This window comes from Lactuca virosa, chromosome 5 (assembly GCF_052849685.1).
Source record: "Lactuca virosa cultivar CGN04683 chromosome 5, Lactuca_virosa_CGN04683_v6, whole genome shotgun sequence".
NCBI lineage: Eukaryota > Viridiplantae > Streptophyta > Magnoliopsida > Asterales > Asteraceae > Lactuca > Lactuca virosa.
This window is the reverse complement of record NC_136430.1, coordinates 204701575-204723320: the sequence shown is the minus strand read 5'-3', so window position 1 is coordinate 204723320 and position 21746 is coordinate 204701575.

Sequence of the window (21746 nt, the reverse complement as noted above, 5' to 3'; positions counted from 1 at the left end):
TAGAAAATAGGTAATGTACAACGGAAACAGGACAAATAACATGGGTATTACGTGATATGTTTGAGGGTAAGATGCTAGACTAGGATGACGAGAAAGTGACACATAATTTTGAGTTACGCGACACATAGTAGACATTTTTATGTAAATAATGATGTACATTTCTATAACAGGAATGGGTATTATACTATGTGAAACACAATGCGTAAAAGGGTATTATATAGCATTTCTGAAAGTATGATGTTGAATTGGGGGTAGCAAGTACGTGACACATACACAAGGGATGACACGTTGCATCTTAAACGGTATGAGATACTGTAACGCCCGCAGATTCGGGCTAGTCAATTTAGACAATAAGCGTCAAAAATGAATTTTTGATAGATTATTATTTAGAATAAATAATCTTAACTAATTTATATTATATGTCACAAGGGTTTCGTACATATAAAGAATGATGAAATCCGAGTTATAACGAAGAAGTTATGACATGTCGAAGTTTTACGGCAAAACCGACACGATGCCGGGAATAGTAAAAAGTGAGTTTGCGATAAAATACTTTTTAGCCTTAGCGATCTAAACGAAATTCGTAGTATACGTTAAACCGAGAGCGTGCATAAAAAGAACGGCCAAATCTGACTTCGTATGAGGAAGTTATGATTTTTCCAAGATTTATCATAGCAGTGCACAACCCGAAATTCGAATTTTAGATCAATTGATTTTTAGCCGACACACTTTAAACGAGAATCGTAGATCTCGTTAATAGGAGCTTAACAATATAAAGACAGACGAAAACGGACGTCGGGTGACAAAGTTATGAAATTTTAACGGACTTTACCTGTCTAAGCCTGTTAAAATATAACTTTAAAATAAATTCAAAATTAGCTGACAGAGTCTAAACGAAAGTTGTAGATTACGTCGCCAACTACACGTGGATATAAAGAACGTCAAAAATGGAGCTCGTATGCGAAAGTTACGGAATTTAGAAGTCGGAAATAGGTTGATGCGAAGGAGGGTGACGTGGCTTAATCTCAGCCCTTGCTTCCTCCCCACGGTCTTCGCTTCGGATGCTGACAGCTACCCCCTCATACGCGCAGCATAGCCTCGTACGCGTAGCGTACCCCGAGGAGTACGCCCAACGTAGTGCGAAGCCAGCCACTATAAATAAGATGCGAGGTTCTTCACATTTATTCACACCTCAACCTTTCTTTCTCTCTCAAACATCTCTCTAAACCCCTCCCAATCCCTAGTACTTACCAAGTGCTAAGAGGCGAGTCCTGGAGCACCAGAAGGCTCCGAGAAGAAGAGCTTTCGGCTCGGAAGTTCTGCCCCCGCAGAGCCCGGTTCCTAGCCAAACCTCCTACTAAGTGACTTATGCTTACCCTACTTTAAGTATAGCTTATGTTTAAGTTTAATATCGTTATAATGAACCTATAAACAATATATGTATTAAATATAATATATAAAGTGTTATTATAATATCTTTTAACGACTCGCGGTACGGGGAATCTGGTTTGAATGGCCGCATAGGGTTGCTGGATTTCAGAAGTGCTTAAATGCCAAAATGGTCCTGCCCTCCGGTGTTTCATGTCTGGCCCCTGTCTTTACATAGTGGTTGAAAAGTATAGTTTAACACTTATTGTAACATCCCAAAAATCATGACCAAAAATTTCTTTTTAAAACATTACTAAATCATAGTATCAAATCATTTCAAACATACTAAAAGGGTTATATAATAAATCAGAGTAACTTTTCAAACACTTGTTCATTTTATCAGAGTAAACATCCCAGGCTAAACTCGGGCCTCGCCCCTGCTCCGCTACTAATAAGATACAGAACCCCGTCCATACTCGGCTAGTGATGAGACACGGGACCTCGCCCGACTCACCTCCCTACCAGGCACATACAAGTATCACAAAGACAACAAGTATAACTACACTTCCACTACTGCCTCGGGTACCACCCAGCATCGGACCGAAATTCGGAACATATAAACTGCATCGGGCTAACCCCGGTAATGGATCTAAATCCAAACAAATCACTATAAGTGCCTAGGGCTAACCCCTGGGTCTTCCTACTACACATAACCATAAGCATAAACATAATGGGCCGGCATTGTGGCCGTAGACCCATGCACACAGTGAGGAGACTCACCTCGTACTGCTGAAACTGCTGATAACCCTATGGCTGCTATCCAACAACTCTCCGAACTGTTGCTCCTCTAGCTCCCCGAGCTACCAATACCAAATAATAGTAACACTTAGCCTAACTGTCCTTAAGAAGTCAACTAAGTCAACTCTGGTCAAAGTCCTTCTAAAGGTCAAAGTCCTGGTCAAAGTCAACCTTCCAGTTGACTCGACTCGTCGAGTTGTTCTGCCAACTCGCCGAGTCCATGCTCCTCCAATCCCAAAACAACCCCGACTCCACTCGTCGAGTCTAGCGAGAACTCGACGAGTTTTCCTTCATCTAACACTTCGGGACTATCTTCAACCGACTCGCCGAGTTCATCCTTGAACTCGTCGAGTTCATCATCATCGTATGAATATCTAGGCCATGAATCGCCGAGTTGTATGAACAACTCGTCGAGTTTATCTTCATAACTAAGAAGATTGTCTTGGACTCGTCGAGTTCCTTTTCGAACTCGTCGAGTACTATGATCTTCATGTCCATTACGGACCCAGTCTGGTTGAATCCTTTACTAACTCCACTCACTGATCCGAATCATAAGCAGAAGGGTTTGGGTTTGCGACCCGACTCGCCGAGTCCATGAACTGACTCGCCGAGTCCACCTTATGACATCTCTATTCTGTCGATTACAGTCCATTCCAACACCTTCAACCCATAGATCTGGAATTCTAATGCTAGCATTGCACGTAAGTTGCTAACTTTATGTGCATGCAAGGTATTATGAGGCTAGAACACTTAATCCAAGCTACAAAGAAGGCCTACGTCATGAAATGAAGCCATGGTTGGGTAAAGCTGCCCCCTCAGAGCTTCTAAAGCTCAGAAATGCTTAGATCTTAAGTCATTTTCGTCCTCAATTGCTCAATGTTCGGATTGACCTTGGAAATGGTCCAAATGTGACAAAATCTATGCTAGAAAGGGGATCTAGATGATTAACAGTCAAGGTATAAGCTTTTTACCTCTAAATGGTCTGAAATGCTACCCCAACTCTGGATCTATAGCTTCTTCTTGCACCACCAAGGTCCTTCTTCCTTCTCCAAGCTTCAATTCACTCTCAAGGCAAGAACTAGCTCAACAATGGAGTTGGGTGGCTAGGGTTTCGAGTTCTGGACAATAGGGGCCGCAAATGAGACCTAGGGAAGAGAATAAGATGCTTAAATAGGGTACCAAGTCCCGAAATTAGGGTTTCCAAATCCAGACCAGACTCGCCGAGTCCACTCGCCGACTCGCCGATTCGGTCACTTAATCTTTGACACGGAACCCGCTCCGACTCATCGAGTTCTTCCCTAGACTCGACGAGTTGACCCCTTTGACTTAGGGTTTCCTTTCCTTTCTTGGTCTTTCTGATTCTGGGTGTTACACTTATAAAACAACATCTCTCGTAAATAGTCGCTATAAATATTAGACTAAAATCTAGTGGTAATGATACTAGGTTTTGTCGAAGGAAAATAGAATTGTTAGAAGCAAAGCACTGCCTGAGTTTGGAATCATCACTTTAACAAATGAGTGCATAGTTACTTTCATCTTACACATAGATACGAAGTATTTAATATAAATTATGTTCTATGTTTGCATATTATCTGTGTTCTTTATATCTATGTTGGATGAACAAATTATACATGTTTTATTTGATTTAAATTGTATACATATTTTATACCTATAATTATGATGGGTAATGATGGATAGATGAAAGATGAAATGAGAGATGAAAGATGAGATGAAAGACGATATAGATGATGAGAGGTGAAAGATGATGAGAAGCGAGGACCCAAGCGATGGCCCAGTCATCTAGCAAATTTGTAACAACCCGCAAATCAGGCCATAAAAAAATTTTGTTTTTAGATTTATAAATCGTTAGTACATATTATTCCCAAAAACCAAGGTAACAACATTTAACATAACATCATCAAATCAGAGTAGTTCGCAGAATACGAAAACATGTGGTGTGTGCTCTGCAATCATCCAGAGCTCTCCCCATTGAAAAAAACCAAGTACCTGAAACATAAACTGAAAACCGTAAGCACAAAGCTTAGTGAGTTCCCCAAAATACCATACGACATACAACCACAGATTATCATGCAACATACATATAGTTACCATAGGCTCCCCCCATGGTCTTTATCTGGTATGCCATGGGCTCCCCCATGGTCTTTACCTGGAATGTCATGGGCTCCCCCCCCCCCCCCACATAGTCTGATATCCAAATGCCACGGGCTCCCCCGGGGTCTTCCATGCAAGTATCATAGAGATAACTAGCATACCACATAACACATAATGGGGCGGCATTGGTGCCTTTTACCCATGGATATAGTGAGAAGACTCACCTTGCACTGCTGAATCATACAGAAACACTCTTGGCTGCTGGCTGACAGATCCACGAACTATCAATAGCAAAACAACACCCAATTAACAATTGGGTTCCCATCCATAACCATAACTCCATACCTGGGGTAAAATAACCATTTTACCCCTAACCTAGCCTTGTCCAAAGCTGTAGCCCAAACTACAATATGAAAGGTCCAAAGGCCAATTAATCAACCAATGGCCTAATTTTCCAAATTGGGCCCAAACCCCTTACATGGGCCTTACCTTAAGGCCCAACTTTTCATTCTAGTCTAAAACACTTTGTATTCTGATGGCCCGTTAATAACTTAAACACTCAAGCCCAAAATACCAAAAACTACTCGTGGCTCAATTTTCCAAATTGGGCCCAATGCCCTTCGTAGGCCTTCTCAAACTCACAAATAGACCAAAACCTGATAGCCTAATAGGTCCCAAGAAAAATAAACCCAACCGATGGCCTATACCAAAGCCCAATAAGCAAAACTCCCCCCTGACTGAGTACGCGTACTCGTGGCCCAATTTTCCAAATTGGGCCCAATACCCTTCGTGGGCCTTCTCAAATTCACAAACAGGCCAAAACATGATGGCCTAACAGGTCCCAAGACAAATAAACCCAACCGATGGCCCACACCAAAGCCCAATAAGCAAAACTCCCCCCTAACTGAGTACACGGGGCGTACTCAGATGTACGCTAAGCGTACAGGCTGTTTGGATTGTACGCTGCGCGTACTGGCTTGTACGCCCAGCGTACTCCTCCATTGAGCCAAAACTTTCATTAAGTTCTTAATGCTTGATCCCATAAGTCCAAACTACATATCTACTTCTAAATGAACGTCTAGAACCATAAAGTCACTGACTTGGTGACTTTGCATGCCCCAAGGATACCCAATCTCAAAGTGTAGCATTCTACTTTCATGAAAAGGACCCAAACTCAAACATGGATGGTTTTAAACTCCAAAGGTACTAACTTTATGGATCTTGAACCTCATAAACACTAAGAGGGGCAACTCAAAGCTCCTGGAGTGGAATCAAGACCACTAGATCTCATTCTTGTTGGATTAGGTGTCTAAGCCCATAACTATAATTGGTATGTACTTGACCCGATGATAGCATGGTCAATTTGGGTTGTAACACTCTGGAACAATTTGATAGGATGGATACTTGAGAAAGAGGTTATTGTGATTTATTAATATATTATAAGTATAATATATTAATTGAGGAATCGCATAATTTAATTAGTATTGATTAAGAATTAATTTGGTATTAATTTGGTGATCAAAAGAAACTAATTAAAGTTACAAGGACTGATTAAGTAACTCAGTAATACTTCTAGTTGGACTCATGACTCATGTTGATTAGAGTTGGACTAAACCTATGTGAAAGTACAAAAAGGTTTAGCCCAAAAGACTAAGAAATATGAAGAGTCATTAGGGTTTGCATGGTTGTAATCCTAAGCTATATAAGAAGACCCTAACACCTAAAATCGGCACCCATGCAGGCTATAGTAGTGGCTGGCCGATTTTGAGCTCCCAACCTCTCTCTCAAGTCCTATCTCTTGTTCTTGGTTTGCTATAAAACATTTGAGGCATCACACTTGAGGTGCTAGGCTCCTAAAGGTCAAAGACAAGCAAGCTACTACACAAGGTACTCTTCTAACTAGTTTTATGATTTAAATGTTACCTTGCATGCTAGTTTAGGCTTTATGATTTGGAAAAACAATGTTGCATGTATAATTAGAGAAAACTTAGATCCAAAGCATTAGGGTTGTATGTGCACCATAGGAATGTTAGAGTACATAAAACCCATCAGTGGTATCAGAGCCTAGGATGTTTTCTATTGTATTGATGCAAATGTGTGATTTTCAAAGTTGGAAAAATGAATTTTCTGGCCACTGTCTGATGAACTCGACGAGTCCATAGATGGACTCGACGAGTTGGATGAACTTTGCCTTGAACTCGACGAGTCCAAAGCCTGGCTCAACGAGTTGTTCATCAGATGGCAGAATTTTTGAGTTTTTTGGCCTGTTTTGGATTAGGATCAATTACCACAAACTGTTTTGGTTCATAAGATTTGATTTTATAATTATGGTAATGTTTATCCCCATCCAAAACCATGAAGGTTATGAAATTTTAAGATAATTACTTGATTTTATGAAAAACTAATTATTTGTAAAGTTTGAAACTATCTTGAATATGAACTAGGTCAAATTGGTAAATGATGAATTATATGATAATTGGATTAGTTTAATTTGATCTATGTGTTCTTGAAAAGTTCCATAACTTGTCCTCAAGTTATGGAATATGAAAAGTCTTTATTTATGAAACCATTAACTATTGTAAGTTAGAGAATTCAAGAGATCTTGAAAGGTTCCATAACTTGTCCTCAAGTTTGGAATTTGAAAGGTCTCATTCATGAAACTTTAAATTCCATAAGTTATGGAAATCAAAAGTCTTGACAAGTTACAAAACTTGCCCTCAAGTTTTGGAACTTGAAGAGTCTCATTTATGAAACTTTAATTTCAAACCCTAGAATTTTAAAAGTTGAAAATTCAACCATTATACTATTATAATATTAAAGTTTAATATATATATATATATATATATATATATATATATATATATATATATAAGACAAGTCAGTCTTACTGTTAGTAGGCCTCATTCACGAAGCCGGTCTATAAGGGGGTATAAGGTTACTGCCTATAAAATAGTGGTTTAATGGGTGTCCACTCTCACCCACCGCTTCCTTGACTGGTGGAGGGTCGTTAGTCGAACGGGTAGGATAGGACACTAATTCTCATTAATAAGTATAATGATAATTATTAAAGTAACTAAACTTTTCTAAATTCCCAATCTTAGTTACTTTAGGAAAATGTGAAAATTGTGCTTTTCCATGAAATTACACTTTGCACCTTGTTAAGTCGTTAGTGGAGTGTGTGTGGTTAACCGACACACTAATTTGGGACTGACAATGTGTGGCAAAGGGTAGCTTGATGTTAATCATGGATCAATGGAGTGTGTGTGGTTAACCAGCACATTGATTGGATGATTTGTAACATTAAATGTACCAAGCTAATTTGCATGGTTATTCACACCTTGTTTGTGATCCTCGACATCCCAGTCACAAACTCGAAGGGCATAATCGATATTTAAACATGTCATTGAAAAGTTCAATGAATCTCAAAAGAGTCTAGGAATTTCAGTTCATTTAAAACTTAATAAACAATTTCGTTTTGCATGGTGGAAATTGGTAAATCGTCATTTACCTACCTTCAAATATTCTGCAATTGCATTACGGCATCCCTCTTCTGAATTGTAAAATATTGTGTTGGGTCCTAGCCTTAATATTCCATTTGGGTGATATATTAAGGATAATGATCTAATCTAAACTTTGTCTTTCTTTTCATATGTCTTCCAACACTGCTTCAAACCCAAACTCTTCAGGCTCTTTCTCCCTCATGAACTTATGTGGGAGGGTCATATTTGATGGTTCGAACTTCAATGATTGGATTCTAAACATCCAAATGGCCATTCTCTATGAGGACAAAGAATATGTCCTAGATAAAGAGCTGAAGGAGATTGATGAATCTACCGCTACTCCCGAACAGATTGTTGAATACAATGCCCATGAGAGGGACGCGACCAAAGTGTCATGTATTATGATTGCCACCATGACTGCTGAGCTTCATAAGTCCTAGAGGACTTTTATCCTTATGAAATGGACCAAGATTTGATGGAAAGATACCATCAAAGTGCTAGGCAGGAAAGGTATGAAATCATAGCCTCCATGATTACTACCAAAATGAAGGATGGAGAGTCTAACACGACCCACTTGCAAAAGATGCAAAGGTTTGTGGACCGTTTGCTGAAGTTGAATGTCAACTTCGATGAAGACTTGGCCATAGATATTATTCTACACTCTTTGCCTCCTTATTATGATCAGTTTCATATGACCTATCATATGAACACTTTTGAATCTTGTTTGCTTGGTAAGATGATCAAGTCACCCTTCAATGGCACTTGTGCAAGGGGTGAGGGTTTGTTGTATCTCATACACACCGATGTGTGTGGACCCTTTAGAACCGCCACAAGGGATGCTAACCGCTTCTATGTGACTTTTACTAATGATTATAGTAGATATGGGTATGTATACTTAATCAAGACTAAGTCAGAAACCTTTGAAAAGTTCAGTGAGTTTAAGCAATAAGTGGAGAATCAATTGGGCAGGAAGATAAAGATGCTTCGATCCGATCGAGGAGGAGAGTATCTTAGTATCGAGTTCCACGACTATCTTAAGGAATGTGGAATTGTTTCACAATTGACGCCCCCTAGGACACCACAGCTTAATGGTGTAGCTCAGAGGCGCAATCGAACCTTGCTAGACATGGTTCGTTCTATGATGAGTCGAGATTCGTTGCCTATCACATTCTCGGGGTATGCCTTAAAGACTGCCGCCCATATCCTTAATCTAGTCCCAACTAAAAAGGTTTCCAAAACACCTCACGAGATTTGGACAGGGAAGGTTCCCTCGTTAGCACACATCAAGGTTTGGGGTTGCGAGGTTTTTGTGAGAAAAAAAACTCACAACAAGCTCGAACCTTGAAGTGAGCGATGTATTTTCATCGACTACCCACAGAAATCCTTTGGATATCTCTTCTATAGACCGAGTGACAATGTTGTCTTCATTGCGAGGAGAGGAGTCTTTCGCGAGAGAGACCTCATATGCCAAGAGGACAGTGGGAGACAAATTGACCTTGAAGAGCTTCAAGAGTTAAGCGATGAAGGAACCTCAAACACTAGCGCTCAACCCAAGGAGGAAACTCCTGTTGAACCGATTGACGAGTCCTTACCTTTGAGGCGTTCCAGTAGAATTAGACAGGCACCTGAGTTTTATGGTTTCCATATTACTACTGAAGGTGATACGTTTATCAGTGATAGCACACTAGTAAATTTGGATGAACCTAACAACTACAAGGAAGCCATGGCAAGCCCCGAGTCTGCAAAATGGAAAGAGGTGATAGACAACGAGATTCAGTCCATGTATGACAATCAAGTCTGGAACTTGGTTGACAATGTACCGCGTCGAAAGACAGTCGGGTGCAAATGGATCTTCAAGAAAAAGACCGACATGGATGGGAAAGTACACATCTATAAGGCACGATTGGTTCCGAAGGGCTTTACTCAAACTCCTGGAGTTGACTATGATGAGACCTTCTCACCAGTGGCTAAGATTAAATCTATAAGGGTTATGCTAGCCATAGCTGCATTTCATGATTATAAAATATGGCAAATGGATGTCAAAACCGCTTTCCTTAATGGGAAGTTGGCTGAAGATGTTTACACGAATCAGCCAGAGGGTTTTGTCAATGCAAAGTACCCTAATAAAGTGTGTAAGCTTGAGAAATCCATTTATGGATTGAAACAAGCATCTCGCAGATGGAATCTTTGTTTCAATGAGAAAGTCAAAGAATTTGGATTTTCAAGAAGCGAGGATGAGTCCTGTGTATATGTCAAAGCTAGTGGGAGTATAGTTAGCTTTCTCGTGTTGTATGTGGATGATATACTACTCATAGGAAACAACATTCCAACCTTGCAGGAGGTTAAGTCCTGGCTTGGGAAGTGTTTCGCTATGAAGGACCTTGGAGAAGCTACTTATATTCTAGGGATAAGGATATTAAGAAACAGGAGTAAAAGGCTAATAGGACTTAGTCAAAGTACCTACTTGGACAAGGTGTTGAAACGTTTCAACATGGAGAATTCCAAGAGAGGAAACTTACCAATCCAAAGTAATACCAAACTGAGTATGACTCAGAGTCCGAGTACAGAGGCTGAGATAGCAGAAATGAGTCGATTACCATATGCTTTTGCAGTTGGCTCGGTCATGTATGTTATGACTTGTACTCGCCCTGATGTGGCCTTTACCTTGAGCATGGTCAACAGATATCAAGGGAATCCTGGTAGAACTCACTGGACTGCGGTAAAGAACATTCTTAAGTACCTGCGGAGGACTAAGGATTGGGTCCTTACCCTCGGTGGGAGTGATGACTTAAGAGTTACAGGATATAGTGACGCCAACTTTCAAACCGACAGAGATAATTTCCGCTCTTAGTCGGGCTGGGTATTTACCCTTAATGGAGGAGCAATAACTTGGAAAAGTTCCAAACATGAAACTGTGGTTGATTCAACGTGCGAATCAGAGTACATAGTAGCAAGCGAAGCATCAAAGGAGGCAATATGGCTGAAGAACTTCATTGGAGACCTTGGAGTTGTACCAGCTGTAAACGAGCCTATGGATACTTTCTGTGACAATGAAAGTGTAGTTGCCTTAGCCAAGGAACCAAGGGATCATGGCAGATCTATGCACATTGACAGAAAATATCACTTTATAAGACATCAAGTAGAAGAAGGACAACTTATTATGAATAGAATATCGTCAGAAAAGAACCCAGCAGATCCCCTTACAAAGGGACTCATCAGGGATAAGCACTTGCTGCATGCAAGAAGCATTGGGCTGAAGGACGATATTAGTTTTAATGATTAGATTGATATTTAGAAACTTGTAATAGTTAAAATGTAATTGACATTTGATGATTGAATAAAATGTGTTTTTTTATTTATAAGTAAAGTTACTATCTTGTGTTAATTATTTACTATTGTTTCATTTTGCATCTTTTGACTTCCAGAATAATAAGATTATTCAAACTATCCATAGTCAATTATACTTTGGAAGTAGGTTATGTAGGTAGACTGTCATGAAGGGTTTGTAAAATTGTCTAAGGTGTTAGGCATAGCAAAAGTTTGCTACAACATTCATGAGTGCTCTTGAAATAAGATTTGAGTATTGGATCAACCCACACTCACATGAATCACTTCATGTAATTTATCACAAGTGATTGTGAGATGATAATATCATATAATCTTCAAACCAAGATATATGAGTTGGCAACTATTAGTTGGTTGTACATTGATAGTGTGAAAACGCATCAGTAACTCGATGTTATAAAACGTGTTGTTGTGTATGATTTAACTAATAGTAAGTACAAGCATATAGGTCGAAGTTTATATGTTCCTTTTATCCTAAGAGGATTAAAAGCGATATCTTGGGCCCCTCGATGATTTGGTGGTTACTCATGTGTCGGGCCCGGTCAGAACTCTATTGATGTGTTCAATTAAGTTCTATGCCAAACAAATCAGAAATCGGGAAACAAACTGTTGGACAATAAGTATGACATTGTTCCATGTATTTTTCCGGCTGATATCTTGAAGAACAGAGGGTTATATGATCCCTTATCTGGCGCGTCAGGATTCAACATTAGCTTTTAGAGAGCTACGATTGCTACTTGGGTTCTAAAGCTACATTGGCAATTATAGTTATTAGACTTATCCAAGTGGGAGACTGTTGGATTAGGTGTCTAAGCCCATAACTATAATTGGTATGTACTTGACCCGATGATAGCATGGTCCATTTGGGTTGTAACACTCTGGAACAATTTGATAGGATGGATACTTGAGAAAGAGGTTATTGTGATTTATTAATATATTATAAGTATAATATATTAATTGAGGAATCGCATTATTTTAATTAGTATTGATTAAGAATTAATTTGGTATTAATTTGGTTATCAAAATAAACTAATTAAAGTTACAAGGACTGATTAAGTAACTCAATAATACTTCTAGTTGGACTCATGACTCATGTTGATTAGAGTTGGACTAAACCTATGTGAAAGTCCAAAAAGGTTTAGCCCAAAAGACTAAGAAATATGAAGAGTCATTAGGGTTTGCATGGTTGTAATCCTAAGCTATATAAGAAGAACCTAACACCTAAAATCAGCACTCATGCATGCTATAGTAGTGGATGGCCGATTTTGAGCTCCCAACCTCTCTCGCAAGTCCATTCTCTTGTTCTTGGTTTGTTATAAAACATTTGAGGCATCACACTTGAGGTGTTAGGCTCTTAAAGGTCAAAGACAAGCAAGCTACTACACAAGGTACTCTTCTAACTGGTTTTATGATTTAAATGTTACCTTGCATGCTAGTTTAGGCTTTATGTTTTGGAAAAACAATGTTGCATGTATAATTAGAGAAAACTTAGATCCAAAGCATTAGGGTTGTATATGCATCATAGGAATGTTAGAGTACATAAAACCCATCAATTCTTAGGACCAAAATCAACCAAAACTCATAAATGATAGATTAAAGGAATCAATTATCAAGTTCAAAGATTTATACCTCCAACAAGCTGGAAATGAGACACATAAGCAAGATTCATAAGCTCTTCCTTGATTCCCATCCTTGCACCAAGCTCCATCTTCTTAGAAATGGACCCAACACACCAAAAATGGACTCCATAAGCTCAAAATGCCACCATGAAGGCTTAAGGACGATTTTTAGGGTTTTAGTGGGTGGAGGCTGACTTAGAAATAAAGAAAGAGGCTAACATTAAGATTATATAGGGTACAACCCTAAAATTAGGGTTTTCAACCTGACCCTCGTACACCTAGCGTACGGGGTCTCGCACCCCAAACTAACCTCGCACCTACGTTGCACGTACTCTACACTACGCCTTGTGTAACCGGCTTCGCATCAGTATGCCCTGCGTACCTCCCTGGTACGCCCCGCATACTAGGGTTTTTCCCAAACCCTAATTCTTCCGAAGGCCATATCTTTTCTCAATACAATTCTACATCCGACCATCCTTATATCCATGAAAAGGTATCGAGACACTCAAAACTATTATCAGTTCATACTCACCATAAGATATCCCGACGAACATCCGCTTTCCATAAAAGCTCAAGCTGACAAATTACCAAAATGCCCTTTGATTCAAAATACAAACTGAATACCAGAACCATCTGAAATACCTTATCTACCCCAACTGATTCCAAAAACCAGCTCCTCGAGGGTCTGAAGCCTGCTAATACCCAATCCTTGATCACCAACCCAAAATGGGAACAATTAGAAACACGATGTTACAACTTCCCCCCACTTAAATTTGATTTTGTCCTCGAAATCCGACCTTACCTTTCCCAGCACGTCCAACAATCTGGACAACACCACCATAACCCAAGAATACTACAGCCTTCTAGGCAACCAAAACCAACCCTAGCAGAACTTACCAAATCCGAAAAGGAACAAACTTTAAACCCTTGCAGAAAACCACCTCTATCTTTCCCAAAATCTGAAGCCTTGTATTGATCTGATTTCCCGAAAAACCGCCCACACTGAACCACTAACATACCATTTCCTCATGAATACCAAACTAAACGAAATCCTTCCAACCCTGACTACCATGATGCTTCCATTGGAACAAAACCACTGATCATATACAGTTCCAGAATACCTACACTTGACAAAAGGCTCAGATAATCCTTCGAGTAGAAGATTTCCTCCCTGCAACGGTTAGACTCATACCAGAGTTGCGCATTAGGGTCCAATCAGCCACTCTGAGATTATTTAATCCAACTACAAGCGACTTAACATACACCCCGAAATACAAGTGACTCCTTACACGAAGCTCAAATCACTAAAACCACTCTGACTCGTCTTGTTGCCACCTAGCTGCTTCCCAAAAGAAGCCGAGACCTCCTTGGCCTCAACTTGTCTGCCAACTAACTGAATCACCGGACTGCTACCCGATTCCTGAGCCAAAATACATACAAACACATAGTAGTCCCACACGACTTCCGAGAGAAACCTTATATGGCGATACTACCCCAAACCACATTGACACCAAACCTACAGCTAAAACAATGCCACGAGACCAACTGCAGTCTCATAACAAACCCGGTCTCCAACGACCTACCTTCTCCTGATTCCAAACACGTTGTGGCCCTCTCGAATACAGACCCAAGACACAACACAACGGCTCGATTGTTATCAAAACTAAACCCATTCATTAACCTTGAACCCTGCGATTGATGCCTTTGGCATATAGATACCCCAATTCTTATTCCACTGAAACGAAATCTTGCATAAAACACGCGCGATACCCGACTCAAGATCTTACCTAAAATCAATTTAATAATCCACTCACAACCCAAGATTCACGATTCTGCACTTTCATTTCTCACCACAACCTTCTGATTCCCGTTGACCCCTCACCTGACTGATAAATAATTACCCCCAAACCATTTCTGAGACTACCAGTCTCGCACCTGGTCCAACCACCAGGCTCCCAAGAGTCCAAATAGCAAGGCTATCCAACCTAAAACCCCTCTGCGTCACACACAGATCCCCCACATGATCCTGCAACCCAAGATTTGATACCTTGGCCCAACGATCTCTACCAGGATGAGCCTGATTTATCATAATCACACGGGCATTGCCCATGGGTCCTACTCATCTAAAGCTATACAGGCCCAACTCCGACCCATACCCCAACGGTCCTCAACCCAAAACAGAGACTACTCCTCAACAACCCTGACCGACGTGCCCAAGGCATGAACTGATTCCCCATCACACTCGGCCATTTCTAATAATAGTTTACCTCAAATTGGTGATTGCTATGATCGCATCACAGTCTTACAACACCTCTAACCAACCATGGTTACCACTCATGGCCTTACCATACTCAAACCAACACAATACTACACATCCTGAGCTGAATCCTGCAACAAATCAGGAGTTCGGGCCGCTCATTCGAATCCCACAGCCTAAAATGAATAACAATGGAGATGCCGACTCACGCTCGGGAGTTTACTGAACCCCCACCAACACAACCTCAATCTGAACAACCACCTAACTCTCCCCCACTTTGACTCGACAAAGGTCTCTCGCCTTTTAATCCTTATGGATTTCCGATCCATCTTTCTCAAATGGCGTGAACCGTCCATACCCTGCACTGAACAATACTAGCATTCCATTGCTATCCAAATTCATATATCACCGGATTCCTGAAACCCTGACAGATACCCTTGAAATCTCAACCTACTTGATAATCCAAATCACCTCCCATGATACTATACCAATTCCCCAATCTCTTACGTTAGATATTAAAAGTATAACCCTTGCCTTGAACCGATGGATCTTATCCCACTTCCAATACCAAAGAATTATTGGATTCTAACTGACTGCATCCCAGATGAATATAAAAGGTCCTATGACACTTCCGATGACCAAACAACCCATACAAATGACACTACCATCTTTCTGCCACCGCTCCCCACCTAGCAACAACAATGCTTGAACCCAAAAGTTCTTCCATAAGCAACTCCGCTCCTTCAGAAACTAATACTAGAACCAGCGAACCTTGACGATTACTAGAGAACTAACTCGCTGAATCTTGACCACATACCTTCCACACAATTCCCATGAACTGATCTCAACCAAACCCAGAATATCAACCAAACACATTGGAACCCGCTACACAATATACAACCCCCTCGATAGCCCACTAATGATTCATGGCATGCCAAAGATATAAATCAATTTTCGGAAATATACCCCCAACGATAACAGAGCAATAAACTGAAGATAACGCTTACCCAAGTCAATATCAAATCCCAAGTAACATGAAAACCGATAATAACTGAAAAGAACGCAAAAGATAACATGCCCGCAAAATCAATTGACGGAGCATGGACCTCTCCTGTCTGACACTGCAATGACCGGCTCTTCTATGCTAGGGCTCCTGCCCTATCCTCAAGACTATCAGAGATACGCAAAATAGTCGGAGCAGGTGCACTCACTGATCGTCTCCTTCTCCTCAGACAAATGACCCTCTTATGCCCCACTTAGTCGCAGAGAAAACATAACGGACTTGCCCCTGAGGACAATCCCTTCTGACATGATCAATACTTATAGCAACTCATACCCCTTAAACGACAACTCCATCATGCAGTTTCCCACACGTGATGCACTGAACCCGTCCCTGCTGGCCTCTCAAACCCAAATCAGAAGTCTTAGGTCTCTTCCCGAGACCCTCTACTATATGCACCTGAACTGATCGAAAAATCATCCCTTGACATGGTATCAACAACATCATCACCCACATCACGACTAATCTCTTCCCACCAATCCCGTTCCCTGACCTTCAATATGCAGGAAGCATATCTGACCTTCGCCTCCTCGGGCAGACACTCGTCCTGAACGTGTTCGCCATAACCGCTAACCACCTCCTACTGGCAACGAGGTCCCTCTCCCCATAGAATGCAGGAGCTCCACAAGCACGAAACTCACGGAAAGAAAGAGTGTGAGCTCCAACGATAGCCATAACCTCAGCACGGAACACTACCAAACGCTCATCCAAGATCTCCAAAACCCTCCTTGACCGAACCAAAAATCACAGGAGTCTTCTCCAAAACACCGCGGGTAGTCTCCGACGAGATGAATTCCCGCATCTACTCGCTAATCGGCCCATGACCCTTACCGAAGCCGGAACCAGAACCTAAACCTCCTACTTGGAAGCTCATCACCAAAATGAAATGCAATCATGCAGAAGATCAAAACATACTCAAGAATCCTCTTCCCCAAGCTTCTTAGATTCTCTAAGACTCTCCCTGATTCGAGTATGGATACTATGCTTTCAGTAGTACGAGCCCAATACTACCTTCTACACCTATCCATACTTTCCTCAGGAATCATCCTGAATCCTCTAAGTCACCCACTCCACTGATGCACCAAAACTCACTAAAAAACACAACAAAACCTACTGAAGCAATCCTTAGGCTCTCCTAGGTTCCCGACCTCACCCTGCCATCAGCTGCCGAGGTACTCCCCATAATGCCAGCCACCCACCTCATGAATACCATCATATTCACTTAGTAGCTGACTCCCATCGTCTAAGAGTTCCACAGAGCACAAAACTGAAGGGTTTTGAGCATTCTAACACTCCTAAGTGTACATGCAACCCTAGAAAACCGTGGATCTATGTTTGTCTAAAAAACATGCAAAATACTTTTTCCAAGGTTCATAATCCTATCTAGCATACATGGGGAACTTTAATCATAAAAGATAGCTAGAATTACATACCTTGTTGTTGATTTGATTCCTTGCAAACCTTGAGAGCCTAGCACCCCAAGTGTAATGCCTCAAATGTTTCACACAACACCAAATGCTCTTGGAATGACTTTGAGAGAATTGTCTAACACTTGAAATCGGCCTAGCCCTCTTGTCTCACTAGTGTAGCCGATTTTGGTTGCTAGCATGTTCTTTATATAGTGTGTTGCATTAGGGTTACACCATGTAAACCCTAATGTAACATGGCTCTTCATTTCCATGACCCATGGGTTTGTAACTCCCATGGAGCATCCTATGGACCTTATCCCAACTAGATAATCCATGGAGCATCTAGCCTACTATACAAGTATGGATGGTTTACACAATCAACCCATATATTTAATTAGTCTCCTTTTTTATCACTTAATTAATTCTAGATTAATTCTTGATCAATACTAATTAAATAATATTATTAATATATTAGAACTTATAATATATTAATAAACCACAAGTGTTATTTCTCTCATTTAGTCTATCCAATTGCATGATGCCATGCAACCCAAATGGATCATGCCGGGTCGGGTCAAGTACATACCAGGAATAGTTATGGACTTAGACACCTTATCCAATAGTGTCCCACTTGGATAAGTCTAATAACTATAATTGCAAGTATGACTTCAGGAACCGATCAGCAATCATAGCTCTTTTCAAGGTCTCTCGGAACTGAGAAGATGATGATACGCCATTTCAGATAAGTGATCATATAATCCTCTGTTCTAGATATCAGCCGGACAAATACATGGAACAATGTCTTACTTTTGTCTAGCAGTTTGTTTCCCGATTTCTGATTTGTTTGACATAGAACTTAACTGAACACATCAACTTAGTTCTGACCGGGCCCGGTGTAACGCCCGCGTTTCCATGCTAGGCATTACCGTTGATGTAATAGTCTAGGTTAGCCTTTGTAACTCTTTTTGAAGTAATAAAGATGAATTATTTGAGTATTATGTGAATTATGTGAATTATGTGTTTATTTTCTTAATTATTATAATTTAATGAATTAAGAATAAAATAAGCGTCAAAATTTAAGTGTGAGATAAACCCGATATTTTTACATAAAGTTGTAGTGGTCGAAACGAGGTTTCCGGATATATAAAGAATGCCGAAATCCGAGTTATAACGAAGAAGTTATGACCTGTCGAAGTTTCGCGACAGAACCGGCAACGCTGAATGACGTAAAAAGTGAATTTACGATAGAGCGATATTTAGCCTTAGCGATCTAAACGAAAGTCGTAGAATTAGTTAAACCGAGAGCGTGCATAAAAAGAACGCCCAAATCTGACTTCGTATGAGGAAGTTATGATTTTCCGAAGTTTCGACTTAGCAGTGTGCAGCCCGAATACTCGATTTGAGATCGAGCGGTTTTTAGCCGAAACAATCTAAACGAGAATCGAAGATCTCGTCGATAGTAGTCCAACGGTAAAAAGACAGACGAAAACGGACGTCGGATGAAGAAGTTATGAATTTCTAACGGAGTTTTCCTGTCCCGGCCTACTAAAAATAATATAATAAAAATATAAATAAAATAAATTCAAAATTAGCCGATGGAGTCTAAACGAGAGTTGTAGAGCATAATCTCACCTACGTGTGGATATAAAGAACGTCCAAAACGGAGCTCGTATGCGAAAGTTATGAATTTCTGAAGTTCGGGGCGTGAACCCCAAGGCTGTGTCAGTTCACGAGGTGAGTATTAGAAACTCACGAGGTGAACAGATGATGGACGTCTTCCAGGGCAAGTGGTCGTGACAAACGCAATGACGTATCGAGCTCACGAGGTGAATATTAGAAACTCACGAGGTGAGCCAGTTCACGAGGTGAATATTAGAAACTCACGAGGTGAACTCAGAAAATTCACCCAATAAATAGAAATCGAGGGTCAACCGAGTTTGGTTGCTCATCTCTTACTCTCCCACTCCCGATACCCTCTCTAAGCCCTATTTTAACCCCCGAAGCTCCGGTATCATTCCCGAGACCCAAAGCGAGTCCCGAAGCCCGAAGATCCCGAGAAGAAAAGAGTTTCCGAGCTGAAACTCTGCCAGCGAGAAGCCAATTTTTGTGAAGATCTTCCAGATCTACCGAAGAATACTACTTCTACAAGCCGTAGTGCTGTCCTATCATCTTCTGATCAAGTGAGTGTGTAGTTACTTTCTTCTAACGCATAATTATGAAGTATTTTATACGAAATACGTGTTATGTGTATATTTTGTTGTTATATGTGTGGATGTATATTCACTTTCTTCTATCTCATAGATATGATTTCTTCTCTATGAAATACGTGTTATGTGTGTGTGCCTCATCTGTTATGTGGAATATGTATTGAATTAACATGCTATACAGGTTTTAAACTATGTATAAAAATATATATTTTTATCTACTAATATGTTGGGTAGAACATGGGTAGATAGTTGATGTGTGATAAACAGATGAGAGGCCTCGTTGTTGTTGCTGATTCAGTCATCTAGCGGAGTTTAGATGACGACCACAGACTTTTCTAGACAGTCCAGTGGAACGCTAGCAGGCTCATTACCTGTAGGTGTTAATGAACTTGGGTGTTCATTCGCTGTACTCCATCCCCCTCATGGTTGCCTTTAGGACATCTATTGTTAAGGAAACCCCTTTGCAGTAATGTCCGTCCCGATGAAAATCCTAGATTAGGTCCCTTGTAATAGCTGTTGTTTTAGGGACATAAAGTGAGGATAACGGGAATGGGTAATCGGGTTATTGTTGGTTGATGAACTAAATATATTTATTTATTGTGGGTCGAAAATCCTATATGCTCACCAGGCTCCCAAGCCTGACCCACTCAGTTTTCTTTGTATTACAGGTAGTGGCGCCAGAGCATAAGTTGGATGACTTGTCAACTTATTTTTGGATTATAGACCTGCTGTTATATATAACTGTTGTAAGGTCTGTATTGTAATGTTTATGCTTTTGGTCTGTTTATCGGAACATGACATCCCGAGTTTTGTTTTATAATGAAAATACATTTCTTTATGAAATGCTTTGGTAAATCTTATTTTATCATATTTCGTTTTGGGAACAAATTCCGCAACTCTTTTAATCAAAGGATTACTCTGAAATTGTTTTAAAAGCATAAATTAAACCGGTCTTTTTTGGCCGTGATTTTGGGGATGTCACAGTTGGTATCAGAGCATTAGTTTAAGCGAACTAGGAATTTGTAGGATTTCTAGACTTAAACTTAGAATGCTAAGTGAGATTTTGAGATGTGTGTCTGTTATATTTTAGACACGAGCACTAGTTTATTTTAGGAAAATTGCCTAAAATGCTTTTATGTGCTAAATGTTATATGTTTGCCATATATGATGTTATTTGTTCGGATCTATGGTCTGTTGCCGACCGGATCTGGAAACCTTATGTGTGTAGGATTCTAAGCGTACGTCTACGATATTAGAACTAGCATGTAAACGTTTCGGAGTGATAAGGACGGTTTGAATATCTATCGTGAATGAGGATCTAAATTCACCTTGTTCGGTGTATAGATCAAAAATGGTGAGAACCAGAAGTGGAGTTGGAAATGCTGATGAAAACAGGAATCAAATACCAGTGATTGAGCAAATACCTATTGTAGCTGCAGCACCAGAGCCAATGACAATGGCTGGTGTACAAATGATGATTCAAACAATGTTGGATCGTCAGATGGAGGAGACTAGGCGCTTGCTTCAACAGAATCGTGAAGAACTGTCAATTCAAGTGGAAGAGCCCGAATTAAATGAAGGGCACTCGGAAGGAGGAAACTTCAGTGGATCTGTTGGTCAAGCCAACCCACCGATAGTTAGGCAGAACAACCAGGATAGAAGGAATGATGGAATGGTTTGCAAGTATAAGGATTTTCTGACTTGCAAACCATCGACCTTCATTGGAAAGGAGGATCCGATCGGAGTTATGGATTGGATCTCAGAAATGGAGCTAGCCTTCATGACGTGTGGTTGCAGAGGCAAGTTGCAAACTACGTTCGTTGTACGTCAGTTCAGGGGTGGAGCTGTTCGTTGGTGGAACACTCTGGGGAAGACCCTAAGCCCTAATGAGCCACTGCAACTGACATGGGCAGAGTTCTTGGTGCAGTTCAAGCGCAAGTTCTGTTTGGCCCAAAATCTGTTGGAGTTAGAGAACAAGTTTCTGACATTGACAAAAGGGCAGCATGTCAGTTGATGAATACACTAACGCCTTCACCCACAAAATGGAGTTTGCCTTACGCATAGTTCCAGA